We start from the raw sequence: 27,971 nt of genomic DNA, 5'->3' as shown, positions 1-27,971 counted from the left end.
ATAATGGGTTTCAATTGGCCAAAATGTGGCCACGATAAAGCTATAAGGAATAATTGGATGTATAGTGTATATTATTGATATATTCAAGGAGCTGAAGTTGAAAATTTCCATATGCATTAACACTGTAAAAATGATCAAAAAAGAAAAAGTGGTCAGAAATGGCCAGCATAGAGCCCAGAGGGTTCAAAGGACAATACGGCATCCAAATGTTGAAACCTTTCTGATAAGAACCTGCTTTTACTTCCAAAACTATTTAATGTTTATACAATGAAATATAATTTATTTAATTACATTTAAATGTAACTAATAATCCATTAACAATGTTAAGAATAAAAAACTGGAACACTAAATGAGGCATAACAACAATAACAAATTGCACACATAATACATAAAGTATAACCCCCCCCCAAAAAAAAAAACAAAAAAAACAAACTGCATTTCCATTTCAGTTTATAAATTCTAAAAGCTCATTTTATTCTCTTTCCTAAGAACACAAAGAAGTTCAGTCAAAAACAAATCATGGTTGTCACAATCAATTTTTGACAAAGTAGATCCTCCCGTTAGAAAACATTCTTAATGGATTCTTAATGTTAAGAGCTTCATGTACTGTTTTCAGTATTTTCAGGGCCACAAGACTGACATTTGTTCAGTTTTATTAAATGGACAGACAGAACTAAGAAACATGTAACTCACAACTGAAGCAATTAAAATAAAGGTTCTTCATTCAGTTTAGTTTTATCTATTTATAGAGCGCTAAAATCACAACAACAGTTGCCTCAAGACACTTTATATTATAAGGTAAAGACCCTAGAATAATACAAAGAAAAGAGAAAACCAAGTGCTTTGGCAACAGGGGGAAGGAAAAACTCCCTTTTAACAGGAAGAAACCTCCATCAGAACCAGGCTCAAGGAGGTCATGGTTATAAAATAATAAAATAAAAATAATTAAACCAAACAGATCAGTTAAGTGCCTTCATTTAAATTAATAAATAAATAATAAAAAATAAAGTGCATGTTTGCTGCAAAAACCATGAGTTTTTTAGCTAATAGTTTAACAGCTGGGATAGAGAAGCTAGGCTTTGAGTTTTAAATGTGCAGGATTCCATTATGTTAAGTCGATCTACAATCACAATGTGTAATGTGATAGTGATGAATGGAAGATGCAGAGGATGAGGATGCGACAGAGCTGGATAGAAACGTTGGTGTAGAGTTTATTAAGCTGATGAACTTTCATCTTGGCAACACTGTCGTTCCAGTGGAAGGTCACAATAATGCATCCCAGCAACTGCAAAAGACAGAAAACAGCGGTTATTATACCATTCCTCTTCTGATACATCCATCCATCCATCCTCATCTGCTTTATCCGAGGCCGGGTCGCGGGGGCAGCAGCCTAAGCAAAGAGGCCCAGACCTCCCTCTCCCCAGCCACCTCCTCCACCTATCCGGGGGAACACCAAGACGTTCCCAGGCCAGCCGAGAGATATAATCTCTCCAGCGTGTCCTGGGTCTGCCCCGGGGCCTCCTCCCGGTGGGACATGCCTGGAACACCTCACCCAGGAGGCGCCCAGGGGGCATCCTTGTCAGATGCCCGAACCACCTCAGCTGGCTCCTTTCGATGTGGAGCAGCAGCGGCTCTACTCTGAGCCCCTCCCAGATGGCTGAACTTCTCACCCTATCTCTAAGGGAGAGGCCAGCCACCCTTCGGAGGAAGCTCATTTCTGCCGCTTGTATCCGCGATCTCATTCTTTCGGTCACTACCCACAGCTCGTGGCCATAGGTGAGGGTAGGGACGTAGATCGACCGGTAAATTGAGAGCTTCGCTTTTACACTCAGCTCCCTCTTCACCACGACGGACCGGTGCACTGTATCTTCTGATACAGTCATTTATAATATGCTTTCCTCCTATGTTTCAAACCTTGCTGATATGAGCTGACAGATCACAACTGGCACAAGAGAGCTATGCACAAAGTGGTCTATGGTGTTAGTGTCACGGCGCACTAGCAGCGAGAACAGTCTGCTAGTCAACTACAAAGTCCTCAGTTGAAGGATGGAGTGGTGGTGCTGGAGTAAGTCATGAGTTTGTCAGCCAGAAGACAGCAGTTCCTTTCCCTTTAAGGAGCTTTATGTGCAATTGCAAAAGAACCGTTTTGCTAGCTTTCAAATCTAAAATCTAACTTTGATATATTTCCATATTTTTAAAGCTGTTTTGGTAAGAAGCGAGTTGTGTAACTCCATGTCTTTATAGTTTATTTTTGAAAAACTAAAAAAGAAAATGAGTCATCAACCTTGAGACCAGACTGATAAGATGGGTTTCCTTTTAAAATACTGGAATTTATTTGATATAGCCATGCCAATCAGTTATCAAGCTGCTCAGGCTGTAAACATCCGGGTATGAAGTGTTTACTGTGACAACATTTCGCATGGGACTCCACTTCTGTTTTATCAGCTTCTCTGTATGGCATGGGTGTGCTGCAAATGCATGACTGTGAATCAACATACTGTTGAGTACTTCACTGTTTAATCACTTCTTGTCTGCACAGCCAAGTCGATTGTATGGCAGCCAAATTATACACAGCGTGATCATGTTTTAAATCATCTTCCCGTAATGGGACTATGGTACAAGTGCAGCATTATGGTAAGTATTGATCCAAACAACATGCCTAATAAAACTGATGTACAAAGAATTAAGTCATGGATAAACAGCTGGATTGGACATTTCTAAGCACAAATGCAAACAGATGATTCGACAGTAAATTAAAAACAGCACACATAAAACTACATGAAGGACAGTAGGTAGTTGCCTGTCTTTAAAAAAAAAAGTGTACAGTGGCTGTATGATGTATGTACAGTGCATCACGTTTTGCATTCCCTGATCTTTGTCATTAAAAACAAACTCATCCCACAAAGTGTCCAAGTGACACTGTGTTTTGGCAAGAAACAGATTGAGTGACTGGGTGATGGCTGACGTAAGTCAACCTGTTAATCACCAATACGGGCTTCGTATGTTACGAGCGCTAGTAGGCTGTATGGGTCACCGCTGCTCTGTAAACATGCATGAGGTAAGGTTGGCTGTCAAAGTACAAGAGGTCACACTGATTTCAGAAATACGAAAATATAATATCTACAGATGATTTCATAGTTTTAAAATGCTTTAACTACATCATGCAAGTTTCACTCAAAACCGCGACATGATACAAGAAACCTGACAGCTTAATAAGAGAAACATGACAGATTTTGAGCAACCATAAACCAACATAACCATTGATTATGGCGTTCTAGTGGTCTACAATGGACCTAGTATCTAACACACTTCAAGACATCTCTCATTCTTGGGGAACCAGTGATTTATTTCACTGATGATACCATAAAGTTCACATTTACGGTTTTGTATGTGCACTGGGCAACATTTTTGTTTCTTTCAGACAAACGAAACAGGCAATTGCGGAGTGGCTTACAGCAGACAAACTATGCAACATAAGCACTAATGACATGGTTGAAGGGTGTTTTTTCCATTTGTGTTACTTTTCAATTTTTATACTTTGGCCATTATAAATGATGATGCAGACTGGCTAATACCTATTATCTGCTGATAAAAATATTCAACGGGACTCTAAATGTTACTGTAATTGTGAGCACACTGATGTGGACGTGATACTTAAAATAATCCCCAGTACAGTTAAACCGAGACGCTAGGGTAGCCTGTGCTACATAAATGCACTTCAGATATGACGAACGTGATTTATACTAAGCTATTACCCTAATTTAGTTCATCTGACATTCCCCGTTTCTAATGTGCGCCAGCTTCTACTCAAGTTCCCCAGAGCAACATACACGTGACGTGTCTCTAAAACCAGACTGTATTTGCTGTGTGCACAAAGTGTAAGCCAAAAAAAGATATACTCAGCAAAACCCTTAAATATAGTTTAAAGGGCTATGAGGCCACAGGCAATAATTCACTAAAGTGGTCTTTAACTTGTTGTGCAATCCTAATTACAAATGATGTGAGCCTTTTATTTAAAGTGCATGATGTCATCCAGCTTTTTGGAGCCTTGATCCTCTCTCAGCTGTTGGGCTCTTCTGTGGAAACAGCTGCACTGACACACAGTTTAAAGAGAGCCTGCAACAAAGCTAAATATTAATCATGAGTTAGGACTGGAGGACTCATGATTATTCATGTTGACAAGGCTTATGTGTACGTGTCCTTAAAAGAAGATGTAATCGTTTTACGTGAAAATACAAGTTACCAAAAAAAGAAACTCAGATTACATTTCATTTACAGATGTCGTAATGTTTTGTGATGATGTGCCACGTTAAATTACAGTATTAAGACAAAATGCTAAAAACTAAAACAGGACATCCTCACCATTTGATTGACTGAATATTAGTAATATTTGTTTGAAGCTCAAAGCTTCCTTTATCAAAATTTTACATCCTTTTACTTTATTCAAGTAAATTTTGTTAATAAACTAGTTCTAAATTTACATTTTCATAGATTAAGAAAGTGTAGGAAACCGTAAGCGGGTTTGGGACTCTAGTGAATAAGTATGATTGGGGGGCTTGTTAATAAAGGGGGTAAATTTAGTGATACACAGGAAGAAATCAGTTGTGTGAGACAAATTTTTTTCCAGACTTCACTGCCAGTAAGTAAGTTCGAGGAAGTATTGCATGACTTGTTCTAAGATCTTTTGAGAAGTCTGCTTTGGCGTCTCCACAGCAATGAGTACAGGGCAGTAGTGATGGAGACAAAACACATGAAAACAATGATGCTTTTTAAAGCCTTTCATAACTATAATCTGAACTTTTCTAAGCACCCTTTTCCTCTCTTTATTCAATTTATATTGAGTTACAGGAAGAGACACACCTCTTATAATAACAAGCCCTGACACACCTAAAGCTTTGAGGCCACAGCTGCAGCATTCTCAGTTGCATTCAGTCAAATTTAACAGTGAAACAAGAGCAGAATATGTCAACCATTTTGCACTAGTTGCAGTTTTCTCTTCACAGGTTTCTCTAACTGACGCAAGCATTTAGGTACTTTCCTCTTCACCAAAAAAAAAAAAAAAAAAAAAAAAACAACAAACAGCTGATCCGGGCCGCTAACCAGCGATGTGCTCCACCCAAGCGTTTTGTGCAGAAACATCTTTAATAGTTCACTAGCCTCAAATAAAGACAATCGTTTCATACTGTAACCATTAGCTTGTCAAGAGTGAGCATGAAGATTTGTTTGTTTTCTTCAAAAGTGCACCATTTTTTGTAATTTGCCAATTTTTCTTTTAAAGGTTGTAATGCTGAACAACCTTCTTGTGACAAGTTGTCTGCTCATGTTCACTGCAACACAAAATTAGCGGTAATGGAAGGTTTAGAACAGGGGTAGCCAACTCCAGGCCTCGAGTGCTGGTGTCCTGCAGATTTTAGATGTATCCTTGATCCAACACAGCTGATTTAAATGGCTAAATTACTTCCTCAACATGTCTTGAAGTTCTCCAGAGGGCTGGTAATGAACTAATCATTTGATTCAGGTGTGTTGACCCAGGGTGACATCTAAAACCTGCAGGATACCGGCCCTTGAGGCTTGGAGTTCCCCACCCCTGGTTTAGAAAGATATTAACTGGGTCCTGTTGGGTCTTTTTTGTATGAGTTAATGATGGATGAAGGTGTCATGCATGAGTGTTCACATGAGCTCCCTCCATAACCCCATGCGTCCACATTCAAATCAGGCAGTTATGCAAATTCTCAGTTGGTGTGGGCCTCAGGCAGGGTTACCCTTGTCACCGGGTTTGATTTTACTTTTTTTATTTGACAAGAATCTCTGCTCAGCCGGAGCCATTATCGTGAACTAAGAGTTGCATCGGTTCTTTTTGCTGATGTTACTCTGTTAACTTCAGTGAACTGTGGCCTTCAGCAAAACTGCAACTGAGCACTTAAAGCACTTTTTACTACAAGCCACACACACTCACAATCTGATTGATACACTGGGGGAAATTTGGGGTTCAGTATCTTGCTCAACCTCCAAGCACACTTTGAGTCAGGGATTAACAAACTGATTAACCTTCAGATTTATAGACAGCTTTTAACATTTTTCAAGAGTCTAATCACTTTATCTACCCTAGAAAAGTAAAAGTACTTAATAGTGTAACAAACTACTTTCTTCGTGGATAAAATAAGTAATTGATGCCTTACATCCTTTCACCCATTTTGCTGTATGACCAAACCTGCCTTAAATGTTGATCAACAGGGAACATTATGAAATGAAAGGTTTCTCTCCTGGGCACAGTTAGACAACAAATAGCAAATAAGTAATTATGTGGCATGTCAGAGTGTTAAGTTACACCCACTGGTATAGGCTGAAGTCAAGACTGAAGATGCAGTTTCCCAAAAGCAGTTATTAAGAGTAGCACACAGCCACGTCAGCAGTGATGTAAATGTTGTCCCCAGCTAAGTTAGAGTGTAGGCGAACAACCCTCCTAGTCTGACACCTTTCATGTCAGTGTTCAGCTGTCAAATTAGGTTGAGATTGGTACACATCACCGACAGTTAGATTTTAACCTCAACAGGGTGGAGGCTGCCATTTAACGCAAAAGCTCGAAATTTCACACACGCTATTCATCTAAAAAAAGCAGATCACTACAGAGGAACATTTATAGAGAACAAACATATTTCCTTTGAGGTTGCTAAAAAGCAAAATACACCTAAATACTGGCCAGCTAACGAGAAATGACAATCTCCCACACTAACCACGGCCTGTATATTCAATACATGATAGACATGTCCTCTGGAACTGAAAAGTGTAACAAATGTGTAAGGTAAGAGCTTTAACCCTTGTGTGGTGTTTGTATTTTTGTTACTCAGCCAGTGTTCATGGGTCTGGTGGACCCGCTAGAGTTTTGGCTTTCCAAATTAACACTATCAAACAATTTTATGTTAAATTACTCAACAGATGTTTACTTCATCCCAATTACAAGACATATGAACAGCAAACATGGTTAATTTTTTCCCTTTACCTTTGTTAGATCACATTTATGAATTAATGTGCTTCTCGTTTTTCTTTTATATAAAATGTTATAAATAAATCAGTTATAATCAAGTGGAGTGAGTGGAAAGACACAACACATTTACACGTGAAAAAATAATTAATTGTTTAATTTTTCTTTTGAAAAAAACTGAACAAGGGTCTCACAGACCCGAACACCATACAAGGGTTAAACCTGAACCAACAGGGGGGTGACTCCTCACAAAAATCATTTCTATACAAGATTAAAATTCTCATAATCTTCTTTTCAACTGCCATATGACCTCTGTGTGTCTTTTTCTAATAATGTTACGATTTCAGTTACTCGTTTAAAGTCTTGCTGAATACAGCATGCTGTTCATTTTGTAAATTATGATCACATTAAAGGTCTTTACACAACAAGTGCATTGCTAAAAAAAGAAAAGTGCTTCATATGCACTTCAGGATGTTAGAGGGACAGTTTGAACTCTTTTTGGCAGAGTTGGGACCACATCTGAGATCCGACTGACCTGGAGCAACATCTACCTGTGTGTCTGAGGTAAATTAGTATTATTTTATCTATGTTATGGTTTATAATTAGAGTTGCACGATTTGAGCTACAAGCGTGCTTGTTGTGAAATGTGCAGGTCTGATTGGTCAGAATTGTTATTCACATACAAAAAAAATCTGAACAGTGGTTAGCACTGTTGCCTCACACCAAGAAGGTCCTGGCCAGGATCTTTCTGTGTAGGTTCTCTTCAGGTACTCTGGCTTCCTTCCACAGTTAGTGGGGTTAGGTTATTTGGTAATTCTAAATTGCTCATAGGTGTGAATGTGAGTGCGAATAGTTGCTTATGTGTTAGCCCTGTAACAGCCTGGTAACCTGTCCGGGATGTACCCTGCCTCTCGCTCTATGGTAGCCTAGATAGGCTCCAGCTCCCTCGTGACCCTGACAAGGATAAGTGGAAGAGAATGGATGGATGGATGGTGTGTAAAGGCCTTAGTAAAACTGATAAGATTGTAGCAACCAGCTAACTAATGAGAATGCAGTGCCTAGGGTTGCTAAATCCACTCATCCTTTGTGATGTTTGCATAGAAATTACCAGCTTAACAGCTGTACTCAAGGCATAGTCTACAAAGTAATGGATGACATAACACTGATCAAGTCTATTGTTTTATGCCTAACTTTTTTTATATTAACACAAAAGAAATGTGTCATGGGTCACAATATGAGTCGGTTGCACCCAGATTGCCCCAAAATAGAGTGAAATAGATCAAAGCTCATTTCAACATGGCACTATCCCCGTCCCTGTTTCTATAATAAATCATTTTATTATAGAAGCCCACTGCATTTTTCCTCATAAACAAGGAACAGCCCTTCTTAACTGTCAAAATAGAAGCTAGACATAGACATACTGCCTGAAACACTGTGGTGTTTTATTTGCACTGGGTGTTTGCCATCTCCAAGCTGCTGTTTGCCTTCAGTCAGCTGAGATTGTTTATACCAAAAGTGATGACTTGCTTCTTGCCTATAAGTTTCCTGAACCAGGGAACTGCGTGGGAATACTATTAACTATAGCCCTGAAGTAAACCATCTGTTACCGACACACACACCCACACTGTCCTGTGTACCCAAAACAAAAGGAAAACTGGAAAAACTGAATCAGGACAGCAGGTTGGTTCTTGACTTGAGAGACAGCAACTGCAATTGGACTAGCAGCTGTGTTATGAGCCGCTTTCATTTTTCTTTTTTCAGGGAAGTGCTTTAAAGTCTACCTTGCTATTCAAAGCAGAGACAAAGGCCAGCCCTCAAAAGCTTTAGTGAGTCGTGGCAAAAATAAAAGCTCTTGATATTCCTGTTTAACCATCCACAGTTCAAATAACCTTCAAACTAGCACCTGGAAATTCAGTCATCACTAGTTCCATGTTACACACCCTCATGCACACAGGTTGTATTAGTACACCATGTTCCCAGAAATTTGTATCCCTCTTACTCTGGAGTAACGCCACAATATGGGCTGATCGTCATTCCTTTCATTCCTCACACTTATCCCACAAACAGCAACAAACTTCGCAGCAGATTTAGTGTTCAGGAAATGTTAAAATACAACAACGAAGGGACACGGAGAAATAAAACTGTACAGTAAAAAGATGAAAGAGAAAGAATGAAAGGGTGACTTGAAAGGCATTTACAGATATAGGTCTTTGCCAAAGACAAGCCTGTTCTTGTGAGTTGGCTTTCCAGTGAGTAAATTTGCTTTAGGAGGAAGCAAACAAAAGAAAAAACCCTCAGAGCTAGACTAAATAGCCACTTTGGAAGACAGCCTCGTTAAAGACTTGCATACTGTACATGACATGCTGGTTTTAACCGTTTATAGATGACATAAAAGAGAACGTGGAATAATGAGGTCAGCACTTAAACTGGGTTCAAAGTTTACAGTACCAAGCACTTAGAAAGTCAGCTGATCAGTCAGCTGAACAGGAAGCAAGTAATTCCACAGTAATATTAACAATTAACAATAACAGGAAGTTCCATTCATTTGTTTCAGAGTCCAATGAGGACAAAGTGAAGTGGAACAAGGAAGACCATCTGTGAGATAAGTTAAATTCCAGTTTGCGTAGTCTGTGGTTAGGAAAACAGAAACTAAAGACGCAAAGCCTCAGAAAAAGCAGAAATGTGGCGTTTGCGACCATTATAACTGAGAAATGAGCTCATCTGTTTCCTGTGTAGACTGGATCTGAATGGCTGATGTGGATGAGTTCACATTGCACAGAAAGGAAAGAAATTCTGGGCAAAGTTCACGGACACTGGCATTAAACTAACCCAGGTAAATTAACCAGAAGAAGGTTGGGCGCAGTTCAAATGAACCACCTGACTCATTCAAAATCAGTTAAGACAAAGACAAAACATACTATTCATAATCCTCTTAAAGATGGCTGTGGTTTCAGTTAGAACAGGGACTATGCTCAGATCCAAATTCAGTTAAAATGATTTTCAATTCATTTTCATGTTCTTACAGTCTAAAACTCAAAAGAAGGGCAAGTTCTAACTCTTCATTATTCAGCTAAGAAAACTGGCAAGACAAATGATGTCAAGTTCACATAATCAACTGTGAACCATTTTGTAATTCTTATAGAAATCACTTCTTGCTCTTCAGCCCTTCAGTTCAATTAAATTTTATAGCGCCAAATCACAACAGCAGACGCTTCAAGGTAGAGACCGTACGATAATACAGAGAAAACACAGCAAACAAGCAACCAACTTTGAGCAAGTATTTGGCAACAGTAGGAAGAAAACTCCAGCAAAACCAGTTTGAGGCAGCTTACTCACTGGCTGCCTTCTGACTGACTTTTGTCAGGAATTAGTTTCTACGAGTGACCTGAGTTTCACATATCTGACATATTCTAATTGCCAAAAATATCTTAACTGCTATAAGGTGGTTTGGTGTAGAGGTTTGTAGGACACGTGCCAGCCACCATCCACCAGTATACTGAATGTTTACGTTACTTTCACGTGGCCTCGATTGTGCATTACACATATCCCACAAGGTCACTACTAGTTTTTTTTTTACTACTGTACAGAGAATCTATGCTATTTTTATATGTAATATGCATAATGTTTGCACAAACTTTCTTGGATCTACTGACATGTGACTAGAATTCCTAAACCAAGTTTCACAAATCTTGTGACTGCTGCGGGAAGCTATGATCACACAAACTTCTGTGACGAAACTAAAACTAAAGTTTCCTTATTTTCCACCGTCTCCAGTATTAAAAGCAATTGATTTGTTGTGGATTTGTGTAGAATCTCTTGTTAACAGCTGCCCTTATCACCAAAGGCAAAAGACTGAAACTTGTGTAGGAGACTCACTTTATACAGCTGCACTGTGAAACTGAATCAGTCTTTGAGCGTGGGCGTGCAGCTCAAGAATGTGGAGAGTGTGCCAAAGCTACCTCACATTTGGTAAACAGACATGTACTTCCCCAGTCCACAGACTCCTGTGTCAGGACCTTTAATTATGTCAGATATGTGAGTGGGATGTAAAAGTCTGCCAGTATTTCACTCAAAACACCGAAGGTGTCAGATAATTTTTTATTTTTTAGGTGGCAGAAGAATTTTTCTGCGTGGGCTGATAAAGCACAGAAAAACATGTATTTTGGGATATGACATGAAACCATAACCAAGTCTTATGAAAACATAGCACATGGAGACCAAATCTGTTCAGGCAGGCAAGTATAGAAAGGTCTTAAATTGGGTGCATTGCACACCATCAGCCTGAGGTGCATGCCATATGCTTGAGGCTAAGGATGGATTTTTGAAGTGTGCTTCCCATAAAGCCACAAAAAATAAAAAATAAAAAGAACAGCCAAGGCTGGAGGAAAGAAATGTTCCTCCAGACAACAAAGATGAGATTTCTGCACCTATGTTGGTTAACGGTGAAAAAACAAATGCTTTCTATAATTTTAGTAACAGATTTCCTGGTGTTTTAGCAGATTAAAGCCATTTAGTCTACATTTAGGTATGTTCTGTGATTTTATTAAGAGACTAGCTGTGTTTCTGTTCCTTTTACTGCACAACAGACTATCAAATAGCTGTGAACCAGATTCTTCCAGACAAGGCGGGGTGCAAACCTTACACAGGAAAACATAACTGTTCCTCTCTTTCTGTAAACTGAGGAGCCTGTTCGAGGTTCACTGAAGGGCTCTTTGAATTCCTTTGGACTAAGCTCTTGTTTTTCTGGACTAAAAAGGGAATGTCTGGGTGCTCATACTGAAACTGGAAAATGCCTTGGATCACTAAACTAAAGCAACGCAACTCATGTGCACTTCATGCAGTCTGCATATGACTACATTAGCTTCTCGGGGTCTAATTCCAGGGCACACAGACCTGTGATTATTCATCATAGTATGCCAAATAAACTTAATGCAGAGACTTACAAGCTACATCACAATCAAAGGTGAAAAAAGTAGATGGAACAAACTAGCATGGTGCTACAGCATTATGTCAGGATAGCAAACTCCTTTTGACATAACTACCGTACTAATGGTTGATACTCTTTGATAATCTTCATTTAACCATTTAGCACTAACACTGATACTAGCAAAAAAAAAAAAAGCAAAAAAAAAGCTATTAGTTGTATAGGTAATCGATTATAGTCAAAAGTACTGGAGGAAAAATGAAATTTTGACCTGGCCCAAATCTGCATTTGAGGTTAACATGCGTCTGGAGACATGTTAACTAGACCACAAACAAAATGCACATGTAGGCACTACAAGATGAAGGATCACAAAGTTGATAAGAGACATAATCTGTTCACGTTAGCATATCAAATATTACGTGTATGCATGATGTATGTTTAATAAAGTTTGTGTATTTTTCTCATGTAACTGGACGTGAGGACAAACATCAAGCGTGTTTCTCCTTGACCTTACGTACATGTCCTCTCCACGTGCCGTCATTGAGCTTGGGAACACCATTTGTGTTAATCATTGCTCGTTGCACCATGTCTTCCCATGAGACTGTGCACTTCTTCCTTGTCTCACGCCTATCAGGTTTCATTGCCAGAATCTGATGCAGTGTCAGCTAACACCTATTTTCCCCAAGTCCTACAGTAAGCCTAACCTGAATGTTTTTCTTGGATGCTCTGGGACTTTCTCACCTGTTTAATCCCATGAAAGAGAAAAAGAAAATATTCTCCTTTTCCTTCCAGTCAATAATCAACAACAAAAAGCTTACTGAAAACACATTCAGTTGTCCTGGTGTAAACAGTTCCCACACTCAGCTGGTGTTGCTACTACTACAGAAAGAGCTAACGTCACTAAAGGGAACGGCCCTTTTCAACGATAATAGTTGTAGGATTGTTTGGGAAACGTTACGAAATGAAAACACATTACATCACGTTGAGATTTTATCGTTATGTTGATACTATGTGGGTACAGTGTTCTCACGAGAATTATTTTATCTAAAAAAAAAAAAAAAAAAAAAAAAAGGCATTTTCTCACACGATCCATGTCAGCTATAATGGTCACAAATCCTGACAGAGCAAGTGTGGAATACATTCATAGAAACACAAAAGTCTGCACACAGCACATTTGAGATCAAATGCACTCAGAAGCATACTGTTCTTACAGAAGTCACGCAGCAGAGGTCACACACAGAGGTTATACAGTTTACCCCAGATTTATCAGAGCGATCTGCTTCCAGTCAGCAGGTATGGGATAACTGCACAGTTTTGTGACATGTCTAATGAAAATGTTTGTTCAGGTTGTAACCTGTCCATTTCTGATTAAGAAACAAATGGGGTAAAAAAGGTGAATGAAGGAGGTTCATCACTGTATATTGAAGGTGGTGACGGAGGAGTGATGAATAGGGTCTGTCATCTCTGCTCACATACAGAGATGAGTAGGAGGATGTTGTTTACAACCTATTTCCGACAAGTGCTTTCAAGTAAATCTATTTGGTTTCCTCTGTCACTGTTGTGAACAAGTTTATATTCTGCATAAGACGCTCCAGGCTTTTGAACTCCCTTTTATTAATCAATTTAAATTTTATTTATATAGCACCACATCACAACAACAGTTACCTCAAGGCACTTTATATTGTAAGGTAAATAACCTTCAACAAAATAGAGAAAACTGCAACTATCAGACGACACCCCCCTATGAGCAAGCACTTGGTGATTTGAGTGGAAAGGAAAAACTCCCTTTTAACAGGAAGAAACTTCAGGCAGCACCAAGTTCAGAGAGTGGCAACCATCTGCCGGATAACTGGAGGGAAACAGAACAAAAGATAACTATGTAAAAGAGGCAGAGATTATAATAACCAATTAAATGCAGAGTGGGATATAAACACACACGGGAGAGAGAAAATAAGTAGGACGTGAAGAAGGAACGCTTGGTGCATCATGGGAAGCACGCAAAACCCTAGGCCTAATGCAGTATAACAAATGATCAGATGATTCAGGATCACCTGATCCAGCCCCGACTATGTGTTTCATCAAAAAGGAAAGTTTTAAGCTTCAGCTTAAAAGTGCAGAGAGAGTGCATGTCCAGCCAGCTTCCAGTTTGTCCAAATTCAAACTGGAAGCTGAAAGCTGAAGCATTTGCCTTCCATTCTACTTTTAAATATCTTAGGAACCACAAGTAAGCCCACAGTCTGAGAGCATTGTGCTCTATTGGGGAACAATGCGGTCTTTAAGATAAGATGGGGCCTGATCATTTTTAAAAACATGTGCTTGTACAATGAATACTGAACTTGAGCTGACTGTTACTGTGATTTGGTGCTATATGAATAAAACTGAATTGCATTGAGCTGGCATTAGAACCTGGTTAGCTTTGTCTTCTTTAGCTGATGTGAGAGGAGAATAGCAAGAATTTTCACAGTTCACCAAAATTAGACCACAGAAGATATTTTCTTGGCACAAAACTACATAATTTACACACCATCGGCTACCTCTGACCATGTCTATGACTTTATGACCACAGTCAAAGCAGCCATCTTCTGATGGCTAATTTCAGCATTGTGATGTACCAGGTCACAAAGCTCAAATTATACAAGACTTGCTCCTTAAATGAGGTTATTGTACTCAAATGGCCTCCACACTGATCAGATTTCAGACAGAGTATCTGTGGAATGTGGTGGAATGGAAGATTTGTAACACAGATGTGCAGCCGACAGATCTGCAGCAATGACGTGAAGTTATCGTGTAAATATGGGAAAAGATCTGAGGAATGTTTCAAGCACTTTGTTAAATCTATGCCACAAAGAACGCAGTACTAAAGACAACAAGAACTCCAACCTGGATAAACAAACATGGTGTAACCAAGTGAAGTGTCTCTTACATTTTATTGTGGCAGCAGCATCTCTTGGACAAGGTGAATGTTGTGTATGTCAACCATCTACCAAACATGGATTAGAACTTTCCTTTCAAACCTATAGTTAATATTATTTTTGCTATGAACATTCTGCCTTATTAGTCTAACCAAAGTTCTTCTGTATATTCCAGGGTGCCGTTTTCAAGATTGTAGATTGTGGTGGGTTAAATATCACACGTGAAAATGTTGCCCTTCTCATTAAAGAGGCACATTTCCTAAATGTGAACCTTTTCATTCAAGGCTGAGCTCATTGTTGAAGCAAACAAATATAGAACTGCAAACAGCGTCTGCACAAACACCACGATCAGATGACATATAATATAGCCCATGGCAAACAAGTGGCATGTGTATATGCACATTTCGCGCTGGTGTATACCTGATATCGCCTGAGTTTTCAATGCTTTTCTTTCTCCATTACTGTTCATTAGATACGCAATGAAATCAATCATGGTCAGGCCAGGTCCTGTGTCCTTGGTTTTATGAAGTGCTTTTTAAAGACAGAAAAGCTTAAATGTTAACCTGGTAAACATAATCAACTTGCTTTATATTCAGACTTTAGACCTTCATTGCAATCTTAAGGTTTGCTTGTGGTAACACATGAATTACCACAACTTCCCGATAAAGAAATTATTCACAGTACTTTTTGAAAAATGTGTTTTTCTAAAAAAAAATATCTCCTCTTTTTTGGTGAAAGTGTATAATAAAGTAAAGACCAATCTTTAGCAGCAAGTCAGTGGTGGTATTGACATATTGTTCCACTGTTATTGGCTTACATTTGCTTAGTATTATAATCACACCACCCACGCAGTAATTTCCGTTTGATGCCACGCTTACCCAATCTATCAGATTTCTATCTTGATAAGTTTCTACCTTATTTAGCAAAGCATTTTTAAGAAAGATTTAAGCAAACACCTTCCCAGCTACATTTGGCCATTCAAATGAAGTGTAGCAAATATAACACTGTATTCTCGTTGCTTGGACAGAGGCGAGTGATAAAGTAATTTTGAACTGCAAAACCAGTACAAGCAACCTGATGCCTGGCACTGGCCACTGTATTGCAAGCGTGACATGCAGCAAATTAAAGTTGAGCTGGCCTTAACATTTTCAGCTCTGCAATGATGCAGTAAAGCATCAACCATATGTTCATATGTTTGTGCACACAATGTAGCTGGCCACACTCTGCTGTTGTGTGCAGTACAGGAGCTTAGCCTAAACCAGTCTTGTACAGTCTAGCTAAAGTTGACATTCATGACCAACGGTGGTAAGGAGCTGGATGGACACAGATCAAGTGTCCTCAAGTCTGCTACCAAGGTACGTAAGCAATGCCTCCATGAGTGGTCTCAACTGACCGCCAATGTTCACAGACAAACAAGACCACGGGTGATGTCAAAAAAGACTTAGCAACAGTGTAGCCACACTTGGCTTAATAAGCTTTCAGACTGCAGTAAACAATAGATTTGCTGGGGACTATCTTCAGCTGTGGATTATTACATGTTTCATGAGTCAAAGTAAACTACACTAAGTGTTTGTGCGTCACCTATTATAACATTGTGGACGTCTGATGAATTAAAAGTTTGGAACATTGATGAGAATCTGTTGCAAAGAATGAGATGATATGCATCAGTTTGGTCAGGTTACTGCTGGTTGTACTCTTCTTATGGAATTTTGTAATAATTGGGAAAATATCCCCAACTCAGTTCTGATTAGAAGAAACTTCATACAGTTCATGTTGTTGTTTATGAACACATTTGATCTTCAGCTAAACCGCTTTTCTGGTTTGGACTTTGATTGAATTCGTAGGATTTGTATAGTAAAACTGGATTAAGGCATTGGAGGAATGCGCATGTATATATAAAAATTCTTAAATCAATTTGATAAGCATTCATGGCAGAATTAAGTGGATTATGTTTTTAAATTGTGTTTTCCACAACACAATGACCAATCTTTTCTTTGTCTTTATGAAATGACAGCCTACCAACACAGGGATCAACACTTTACCAAGCAGCTTTTTTCTGGTAATGTGAAGGCGACAGGCTCGAGCTAGCAGACCTCTCTTTTTGTCTTTGGTTATCAGCTGAGCTTGTATTTTGTCTGTGAAGTAATCCCTCGTATCGTCATGTATGGGGGAGGATGAAAGACTTTAGACCTGACCCAAATTCACAGAAAGTCCTTGAGACATAACAATGGCAAAGCCTACAGCAAAAGCCCCTAATTATCGTTTTTGTAAGTGCGTAGGTATTCTCTGAGGCATGTAACTGGGGAACTATGCACTGAAAACAGTAATTTAATTCTCTTAGTAAAACATTTAACAGAACTTGGACTCTAACTATTTTATTCGCTACAACTACTAAGTTATTTAAACCCCATGTTGTTCTGTATACTATAAACTTTATTTAAAAAAAACAAAAACAAATAAAACCTCCACAACTTTAAGGTTAAAAGTAGAGAGGGTGTCCAACTCCTGAATACAAATTGGGGGTTGGTTCAAGAGCAGAAGCACCTGATAGCTGAAGGCTCTGCCTCCGATTCTACTTTTGTAAACTCCAGAAACCGCAAGTAAGCCTGCAATCTGGGAGCAAAGTGTTCTGATGGGATAATATGATACTATGTAGTAGAGCTGGGCGATATGAGATTTTTTCATATCACGATATGTTTTTTTCATTTCAGGCGATAACGATATCTTTAACGATATAAGCCAAATAACTATATTTGTAAGATTTAAATGTGCCGTTGCTCACAAGTAAAATGTGAAATAATCAGCAGCTTGTTTTTATTTAAATATTTATTTCCCATAATAAGTTCAACAGGGTAGATGTACTTAAGGAACGTGAGACTTTTTCAGATAAATAAAGGCAAATATTGCAAACTACACAAAAGGCAGCCGCTAAAGCGTTTAAGTTTCAAAATAGAACAAACGAAACAGACTACTAAATTGTCAATTCCACTTAGAAACAAAATATTAATTCTAAAAATAAATCTTAGTTTGTTTTAAAGAAGAACAGACAAAACTGACTAACTTTTGTCAATATCAAATAAACTGAGAACTAAAAGGAAATTCTCAATCTCTCCTTGTTGTATAGCTTAGCTTTTCAAACAGTTTTAACAGTTACTTTAGTCTGACAAAAGCCGAATGACGAATTAGCGCTTCCAGTCAGAGACTGAGGCTACGTCCACATGTACACGGGTATTTATGAAAACGGAGATTTTCCGTTTTTGTTTTAAAAAATAATCCCGTCCACACATAAAGGCAGAAATTAAGGAAAACGCTGCTGTGAACATGCCAAAGCAGCAGGTGGCGCTAGATTCCTAACCGTGCAGAAATGTTGGCCAATCAGAAGTCTAGAAGCCTCGGTGGGAAAAAGTAAACAAAGCTGGGGCATAGAAGCAGAACCGAGTCGTATGTGTGGACGGACAGTAACTGTGTGTATATGTAAGCATTTAAACACTGCAGAGAGTAGAATTAACAGTATTGTAGAAATTCATTTCACCGAAACAATAACGTGGCGCACAGTGTGACGCATGCACCAGTTTATTGTATTTCCAGACTTGCTTTCGGCACAATTTACAGTGCACGCTACTCTATTTTTGTCAGACTTGAAATAGCCGAAATACCTTCACACTACGGAACTTCTATGGCTCTTCCGTTCGACAATCTCTCCGGCATTGGAACCATCATCTGTTTTTTCTTCGGTCACGCTCGGTTGATTTTTCTAGTCGGCACACTCATTTCCTCCATTACGCGCTGGCTCCATTACCTGCTGGCTGCTTCCCAAACAAACACACGTGCGGCTTGGCACTTGTGCTGTACGTAACAAGTCACGCGACGTGACGCTGCGGCTGCGATTAGTTCGGCTCTGCGCTACTTAATTTGGATTGGCTGACCTTTTTTTTTTTTTTTAAGAGGACAAGAGCGGCGAGGTCTATCGCGATAGCTTAATTTCTCTATCGAGTAAAAGTTATATCGCGATACATATCGTTATCGTTCTATCGCCCAGCTCTACTATGCGTGATCATTCAAAAAGTGGATTTAACAGGGAGCTAATGAAGTGAAACTAATAGTACCAACACAAAGTCATTTTAATGATTTCTGCTTATCTTGACTTTGATTGCCCCATATTTTAGCTGCAAAGTTCAGCTTATTCCAGTACACAAGTTGCATGCATCTTTTCACTGAAACTTCAAACATACCCTCTTGTCTTTAAGTTAAATTACAGGTGAACTGAGAAAATGAAAGACTCTTTGGTAAAGAAACTTCTATTACTTACACTTTATCTTTGCTTAAAAACAGTCACTCTAAGCAATCTAACACACCCTAACCTCAGAATTATCTTAGTTGTTAGTCTTCAAGGATAAGTTATATAGTGGGTAATATAAGTGGACAATATAAGGTTTCAGAAAAATGTGTGGAATCATATTACAGTACTCTTACTAGTAAACATATCTAATGTTGCAAAGGAATGAAGGCATAACACTTCTGTTTTTAAACCTGTCCTGTTGCAATAGGGCTAGTTTAAGATGCTGTGGTGTTAAGAGAGGCATTGGGCTACCAACATATAGTGACTTAGCTAGAACTGTAGTCACAACCAGTGGTAATTTAGCACATACAATAGACTACTTGATACTTTAGCATCATATATTTCAACCTTTCCCCATGGGTGCGTCCAAATAAAAAAACGTTACTGTTAGGTAATGCACAACTCAGATCTCTGGAGGACATTGCAGTGAATTAATTCCTGCTACAGATATGCAAAAGAAACCGCGTAATGAGAAAATTTACTGTCTCTAGTACAGAATATTGGACAACATCTACAATTTCTTTTTGTTTCTATGAGAAGTTACACAGCAGATTTAAAAAAAAAAAATAGGCAACACTGAATTTGGGAGTCTCCAAATCTTCTAGGAAAAGGTTAAGAAAATATATAAAAGTAATGTTATTCGTTATAGCCTAGCTAAATACACTTCATTTTGAACACCATGATTTCATTATCAGTTAGAACCCATTAACCAACTTCCACATATCAAAGTCAAATTAGTGGTTGGGCTGGAGCCTATCACAGTTACCATTGGGCAAAAGGCAGATCACAGTCCTGACAGGCCGACAGTCTTCAGCAGGGTTAACACAGAGAGGCAGAAAACTCTTCACATTCTAGAATTATCGACTGAAAAGGCTAGCTCCCACACCACCACACCAAAAACAAATAGATGACAAAGAATCTATGGATTTCCTTCTTAACAATTGGCCAAAAAAAAAAAAAAAAAAAAAAAAAAAAAAGTAGTATCTATGAGTATGCCTACTAGTGAAAAACGGAACAATCCAGACTGCCACAGTCATAGGCCAGCTGATACTATTGAGACAAGGGACTTTATAAAACATTATAGAAGTGAGAAATACCTTCCATACTTAAAATTCTAAGTAAACTACACAAATATGGTACTAGAAATCTACCAGGAAGCTTACATGTAGCTCTTGTGCTAAGCCTTCTGCCCAGACTGCCCTATTGTGCCATATGACTGGGACCACTAATGAATGAATGATGCGTCAGTCAAGCTTAGCTCATGACATTAAAGTATGACTCATTTTTGTCTCCTATGCAGCAGTAATATTTGCTAGTCCAACTGAAAATCTGTGGGTTTGCTTGAGAAGTAAATTTAAAATCTCAGACACCGGAGATTCATTTGCAAAGGGTCTGTGTTGAATCTTTTTGCTGACCAAGTGCTGAAACAAGAAAAGTGGATGTATAAATCCTGCTGACAAAAGAGACACGTGTTTCAAAGCAAGAAGAATCATGGAAAAAAAATTCATGTGATACAAAGACGCATGATCCCATATTTTCAGTGGTGAAATGGTAGTAAGTCATATGAATTATGTTCAGCACAGAGGTTCTCGAAAATGACCACATAAATGGATAACTATCAGGAGCATACTGTGTTTTTTTTTTAATAAACACAATAACCTCCATTCATCTGGGATCAGTGGCTTTTAAACATTGAGCTCCAGAGATTGTTGTGAGGAATGTTAAAAGCTGCAGATCTCAATAAACAACCAGCGGCAAACATGCAGTTTCCCAAAAAAAGGTGAAGGCAGGGTGGGGGCGCCAACAACCTGTAACCAACACTGACCACCTGACCTCCACCCACCAGTGATATCATCATCACACCTTGGAACATTCAGGTTAAACAAGTTCAGACATGTCACAGTTTGACCCCAAAATACCAGAAGTCAATGGAAAGAGACGCCTTGCAGCCAAGTCACGATGCTTCTGAAAACAGAATGCAGGGCAAAATCTACTTCTGCCACAGGTCATAAGAGTTCAGTGACTAAGAAGGAAACATGATGCAATTCTCAGGTGGCTGTCACCCCCTGTTATTTTTCCCTTACAACTGTATCATCAACACAAACACAGAAAACATCATGAAAGTAACCGATAACATAAAAACTGCATGTATGAAGGTTCTCAGTCATCCAGGTCATCGTAATTTAAGGAGCTTGGAAAGAAAAGCGCTGGTCTGCTTTAAGTTTCCTTGAAGACGTTTCACCTCTCATCCGAGAAGTTTATTCAGTTCTAAGAGCAATTGGTGGAGAATCCCAGATTTTAAGCCCTATGGGAGTGTCCCCAAGAGGGTCATAGACCCCTTATTGATATTGATCCTCTAATTTACTGAGTAAATCACATGATAGGGTGAGACTAGGCTTCACAATGGGTTCAAGTGAAACCTTGGCTGATTGTGACCCAAACCCGTTTTCACACCTTGGCTCGTGTGATTAGGTAGAGGCTCAACAGGGGATCCATCAGACATGGATCAAAGATCAAATGGTACATGTTAAAAAATAAAGTTGTTTTTTGTGAAATTACCATATATGGAGATAAATGTTGACATAATTCCAGTATTGTACTTACAGTTCTAAACTCAGATGACTGCACAGAGTTGGGAGTCAGTAAGGACATAGTTGGAAATTTTGACCTTGGGCCACACTGATGGGTTAATCTAACCACTTCCATTTCTCAGGTCACTTTATTGTGTCAAACTTACGAAATCATGTTACTATAGAACTCCAACGGTAACCCATGTCTCAACAGCATATTTGTACATTGGGCTACCAGACTATATCACAGCAGAAGACAAACTGTAACTTCAAAAAAGCAGTCAGAAAGTTATTTTTCTGCCTTTGTGCTCCTTTAAGCCCATGCAAAGTAAATTCAGAGTAAAGTTTTTGTTGTTAAAAAAATATAAGAAGTATAAGAAAAGACACTGCCATCTCAAGGCTTAATAAATAGTTACTGATTGACAAGCACAGGCTTCTGTGGCTTGCTATTTATTCCTCAATGCGCTGCAATTTCCTTCCTGCTGGTAACATGCTGGGAACATTGCTGGGAACATCCCACCCTTCCAGACAGAATGTGACTCTTGTTACCAAACTGTTCTATCCTTGGAATAGAACAAAACACAACAAGCTTCCAATGACTTCACTCAGGGTCAAAGACTGGCTGTAGAGTACAAAATGTGCTGAGAAAAAGCCTAGAGTTAAGCTTCAGCTTGAGGAAATAAATGAAAATGTGCCACAACCAGCCAATAGCACGTTGTTGTTGGTTTTTTCTTTTTCTTAAAGGACTATTTATCTTTAAAGACGCATTATCTGTGCTCACAGGATTTCCTTCAGGCAGAATAAAGAATAAAGTCTTAAGAGGTTATTCCATTGACAGTTATCACACGTGTGTTTGCATCAAGGTCCCTGATGAAGGCCAATAGCTGGTGATTTGAACTAATTCAGACACCTTGGAAGTAGTTGAAGTTAAGCTAGAAACTTCTACACAGTTCCAAAAACAAAGAACAGGCTTCATACACCTTTTTCAGGGTCAAATTCAAGCACTTCTTAAGCACTTTCAAGGTCCCTTTGCAAGCTTTTCCAGCACATTGATGCTTCTTTCCTGTGTGACAAGAAATAGGAGATGTTTGTTTTTTAAGTTAATTCCCAATTAAACCGTTTTATTGCTAACTACATTGCTGTCTGTATTATTGCTGAAGTCCTAAATGATCACCTTTAAAGTGTTTGTGCTAATAACATCATGTACAGTCAGACAGGCATGGAGAACAGCACTGACTGGGAGAGGCTTTGAATAGATCACATCGTTCAATTCAACATATAAGACTTTAAGAAAATTTACAAGTATCTACTTAAAATCTATTGAATTTATCATCCGTCATATTATCACGTACAATTCCAATGTATTTTGTTCATCTCCCTTAAATAAACAGGCAGCTTTAAAGTATGAAATATTCATATACAAATACACATAAATGTGGGGCTGATTGTGCCCCACAGGCTTCAGTGTGAGCTTGAAGACATTCATAATGTTTAAGTAGTTTAATGTGTAGGTGCTGGCCAGAAACACATTTTGAATGAAAGCCGGGGAACTTTGGTAGCACAGAAACAAGTGGCTATTCTTTGTGACCATATGGATCGGTCCCTCATATTACCATTATTTCACCCAAAGGCACCAAGTTAATACTCAAAAAAGCTGCAGCAATACACACAAATATAAACAGTACTTGGTGACAACTTTGCTTTTAGCCTTTAACCCTCTGGGGTCCAGGGTATAATTGGCCGTTTTTGACTATATTTCATCTTTGGCAAGATAGAGTTTTTAATCTGTTATTTTCTCATTTCGACATACTGTATCAGCACAATTTATCTAAATTCAGACAATTTAAAATACGAGTAGAAAGTGATATTTTTGACTGTAAAAACCACAAGCATGTTTAACACATCATTTTCATAAATTCAAATGCAAATAGAAATTGTACATTTTTAAATAAATTGTCAGTTTTGCAAACAACAAAGTTATATGGTACTATTTACCTAAAAATGCAGCCAAGGCTCAGTTTTTTACAACTACTTAAAACTACTTTACAAAAGAAGCAGCTGTTCTGCATCAGATAAGAAGGCACAAAAATTATTTATGCAACTCCAAAAAAATAGTTTGTGTTCACTATAATACAGATGAGAACAGCACAGGGATAAACCTGCAGGTCTGACAGCAGGTGTGTCACTCAGCGTTTACACTGCAATCTGCTTTTGGTGGCTTTTTTGCAGCAACTGTGACGTTCACTAGTAGAACTGACACAAAAAACAAAACACGACTACACTACACACTAACTACACAAGACAACACACTAACTTGAGACTCCAAACACGGCAAACCTCACAAAATCACATATCAAAACTCTCTCTCTCTCTTTCGCTCACTCACCCTCTCTCGCTGGTCACTCCTAAAACTTCCCCCTCTTCCCAAACAACCAGATGCCACATGTTGCCATATCATTTTTTGATTGGTCGACATCAATCAGGATGGAGTGTTTTTTCTTTTTTCACTCACAGGCAAAACGTGTTTGCTAGCGCTCTCCTTAGAAAATATGTTTTTACCGTTTCTTCCTGGAGTAAACGCCACTGTTTTATTCAGAAAAAACCAAACACCGGTTTTACGTGGCCTATCAACACAATTTAACAACTGGTATACAGTTTGAAGTTCGCACTTTCAACCCAAGTTGAAATGGAGACTCTGGGTCCGTCGACCCCAGAGGGTTAATTAGAAAGCCTAAGTTGGCCAGTTATGTATTGGGCTAATGTTTAAAGCTTTCACTTGAGTAAATTAACTCATATCACTGCTAAGTAATGTTAGCTAAGTTCACAGCGTATTCCATAACAGCGCTGCCATACTGCATCACACTAAGTGTATGTCAATCATTTCTACAGCGAGTTTGATAGCAAAATAATAATCATAATTTAAAAAAAAATATAGCGTGTGTAACGTACGCGTACTGGAAAATTATTTACTAGCACTCACCTATCATGCGACTGGAGAGCGCAAACTCCGCCATTATCGTTTTCTGACATCACAACAGCAACCTACAGGTATGTTAGCGCACTCATCCCCGACTGGCCGAGGGAGGGGCGGGGTCACACGTTGAAACAGACACAAGGCAGCCAGGCGGGGAAAATTTCCTTTTACATTTTGCGACTCATTTTATATCTATCTGATAGGAAAACTATTAAATCAGATAGTTGTTTGTGGTGAATGAAATACAGCTACACTTTCAAGCACTTTTAAGCACCACATCTGAAATTCAAGCACTTTTCATACCTTGAAAAGACAACATTAACAACAACATTTTCAAGGATTTCAAGCACCCGTACGAACCCTGAAAGAAACCTGTATGAGCCGATAAAGTTAGATGTTCAGTGCTGTTCCCAAAGCAAGTTGTAAGATGTTTAATTTAAATGCTACTTAATATTACTAACAAAGAAAACTGACACTAAGAGCTGTTACAATTTGAAAAGTCGATGCAAATCTTATTGCTAGCAAATAGTGAAGTTGGGTAATACCAAATGCTTTTGTTACATTCTGGAAAATCAGACAACTAATCAGGTTAATTGACAATAGGTTTGCAATGTGATTGGGTATTGGATAGTCAATCGTCAGTAGCACTTCAGTGTAAAATTACACGGAAATGGCAGCCAAACTATTGCTGAAGAAATTATAAGAAAGCTTGATTACAGTATTAGAGTTGAGGCTGTGCTGAAGAATGAAGATGGTCAGATGTTGACTTTCAAGTTTGTTAGAGTTGTACAAATTCTGTTTTAGGCTTATATACTGCATTTCCATGTAAATTTCAGTCAATCACACCCCATTTCCCTAGCAAAATATAAAGAGGGCTGGCACAAAACATGTGCACAGTATTGTGTATAAACAAGATCTAGGATCACTGGTGCCTTCTCTGGGCCTGAACTCATTTAAGATGGCGTTAATGAAGTGGAAAACTCTCAGTTTTTTGATCTTGATCAGAACTGAAGAAGCTTCTCGGATGAGAGGTGAAACGTCTTCAAGCAACTTAAAGAAGTCCAGACACTTTTCTTTGCAAGCTCCTTTGACTATCTCAGTTTTGTTAACAGCATCTTAACGAGCAGAGAGACAAGGGACAATGTGTTCTGTTTAGAAGCTAACATCAAATAATAGCATCCATAATGATGGGGCACTAGTACACATTGCACAAGCAACTTAAACATCTTAATGCTGAGTAGCACATACAGGATTTAAGAGGAATGCATACTGCCATCTTCCTTACATCTTGTTCAAGGAAGGCCTTACTTATTTCAGCAAGATGTTCTACATCTACATGTTACAACAGCTTTGCTCCATAAGGTAATACCGTGTGGTTGCTAAACCGGCCTGCCTGTAGTCCAAACTTCTCACGCACTGGAAACATATGACCAAAGTAGGTGACACAAAATATTACTGTTGTGCAAGTGACATCCAATATAAAGCAAGAATGGGAAAAGAAATACAAGAAATGGTCAGTTCACAAATGACTTTTGTCAAAAGAAGAAGTGATGCAACACGATGGGAAATGCTCATCTCCATGATTGGACTTTTGTTTTTAAAATGTGCATATATTAAACAAACCACAGTAATTCAGATTAAAAATTTTATATGATTACCGACCCTTTCTCTGACTTTTGCTACACTACATGTCACATGTCTAATTTTTCTGAGTAGTGTATGAAGAAATGAAGGATGGATAAGACTTTTGCACATTACTGTAGAAGTGACTCCAAATGTTAAGCAGTCTTCCAGCTTCTCCACAGCAGCCATCGTGGACATTTTTCACAATGTTATGATGCTTATTGCTTACAAATGAAACCAAGAAAAACTAATAAAAATAATAATAATTATTATTATAAGACTTTGTGTGAACAGCCTACAATAAGCTATCTTAAAGCAAACACTCACTAAAAGAGAAGAGTGCATTTATTTCTATGGAGAATCCTAAACTTGCTTGGCAACTTAATTTGGAAACAAATGCATCATTTTCCTGTAGTTTGCATATCTTTGCGTACTAGACAGTGGTAGGCCTTAGCTATTTATAACATCACAAACTAGACGCCTATATCAAAATTACAGAGAACCTAGGCAGAGAACTAAAACTGATCCTGAAGTGATCTAGTCTGCCAAACAATATAAAATTTACTAATTTAAATAAATGTCATTAATAAGACTACTATAATAAGTGTTTTTTGTTTGTTTTTTTAAAGAAAAAGGTATGAACACAGTTTAAACGTACAGGGTGTCAAAAGAAAACTGAGGACTGCAGTAGAAACTGACAAGAGTCCAGCCTGTATGTCATAACTGCCAACACGGATAAGCCGATAATACTGCACTATGGTCATCAGTCAAGTCAAAGAATAAAGTTTCAGGAGGAGAGATGACTCCACTCAGGAAGGAACATGACACGTCACCCAGTGGATCCAATTTGATCTGAGATAAGTATCACCTCACCAAGAAGAGATTGATGTTCAAAGGTTCAGGCTGAGCCATTGACGAATGCAAACCACACAACCTCTGGTCTGCAATTATTATTTAAAAACAAACACACTTCTATTTAAAGACATTGTTTCCTTTATCTACATCCCGAAATAGCCGCTTCCAACAACAATGCTAAAAAGGCTTTGGAAATGCATGGGAGCAAGACACTCATATCTATGAACAGTTCCTACCACAGAACACACAAGTATGATTAGACAGGAGAAAAATAGAATTTTAAAGCTGAAAACCCAAAGACAAACAATATGGCAATCTGACACAGCAGTAGATGGCTCATTTATATTTGAATGCTTAATTAACAAAAAGCAACAATGGACGGAGAAATGCCAAATGGGAAGTCAGAATGAGTGGGACTTACTTCTGAACTGGAGTGGCTTTATTCTGTTTCCAGACCAGGTACACCGAATCAGCTAATTACTTAAGCTGAGCTTTACAATGGTGCATTCAGGAATACCTAGGAAGACTGAGATATTAGCCACAGGCAGGGGCTTTCACAGATTCTGATACATCCTTCAAGTTCTTTTTGTTGTTGTTGCAACTGTTGTATAGTATCTCCTCTAACAATACCACATTAAAAAAAAAAAAAAGGACTGCAGCCACGTTTCTACTTTCTGACACTCGAGGTGGCAGGTATCCACTGGGTGTAAGGTGAACTGAAGTCAACCATCTTATCATAAAAAGAAGAAGGAAAAAAAAAAAGATAGTGTGATGTAGTGAAGTCCAGTATCA

General features: G+C 38.5%; 1 long non-coding RNA gene across 1 annotated transcript; it reads right to left on the bottom strand.

Annotated features, from left to right (window-relative positions):
- Window positions 1–433: 433 nt before the first annotated feature.
- On the bottom strand, window positions 434–27,594 carry LOC113031679 (uncharacterized). Its single transcript, XR_003273764.2, has 2 exons — window positions 24,708–27,594; window positions 434–1,285 (listed from the first exon to the last, which is right to left on the bottom strand). It is a non-coding gene; the product is annotated as an uncharacterized LOC113031679 (long non-coding RNA).
- Between the last annotated feature and the right edge of the window lie 377 nt (window positions 27,595–27,971).

This window comes from Astatotilapia calliptera, chromosome 11 (genome assembly GCF_964374335.1).
Source record: "Astatotilapia calliptera chromosome 11, fAstCal68.1, whole genome shotgun sequence".
Taxonomy (NCBI): Eukaryota; Metazoa; Chordata; class Actinopteri; order Cichliformes; family Cichlidae; genus Astatotilapia; species Astatotilapia calliptera.
This window is presented reverse-complemented; position numbering and strand designations above follow the sequence as displayed.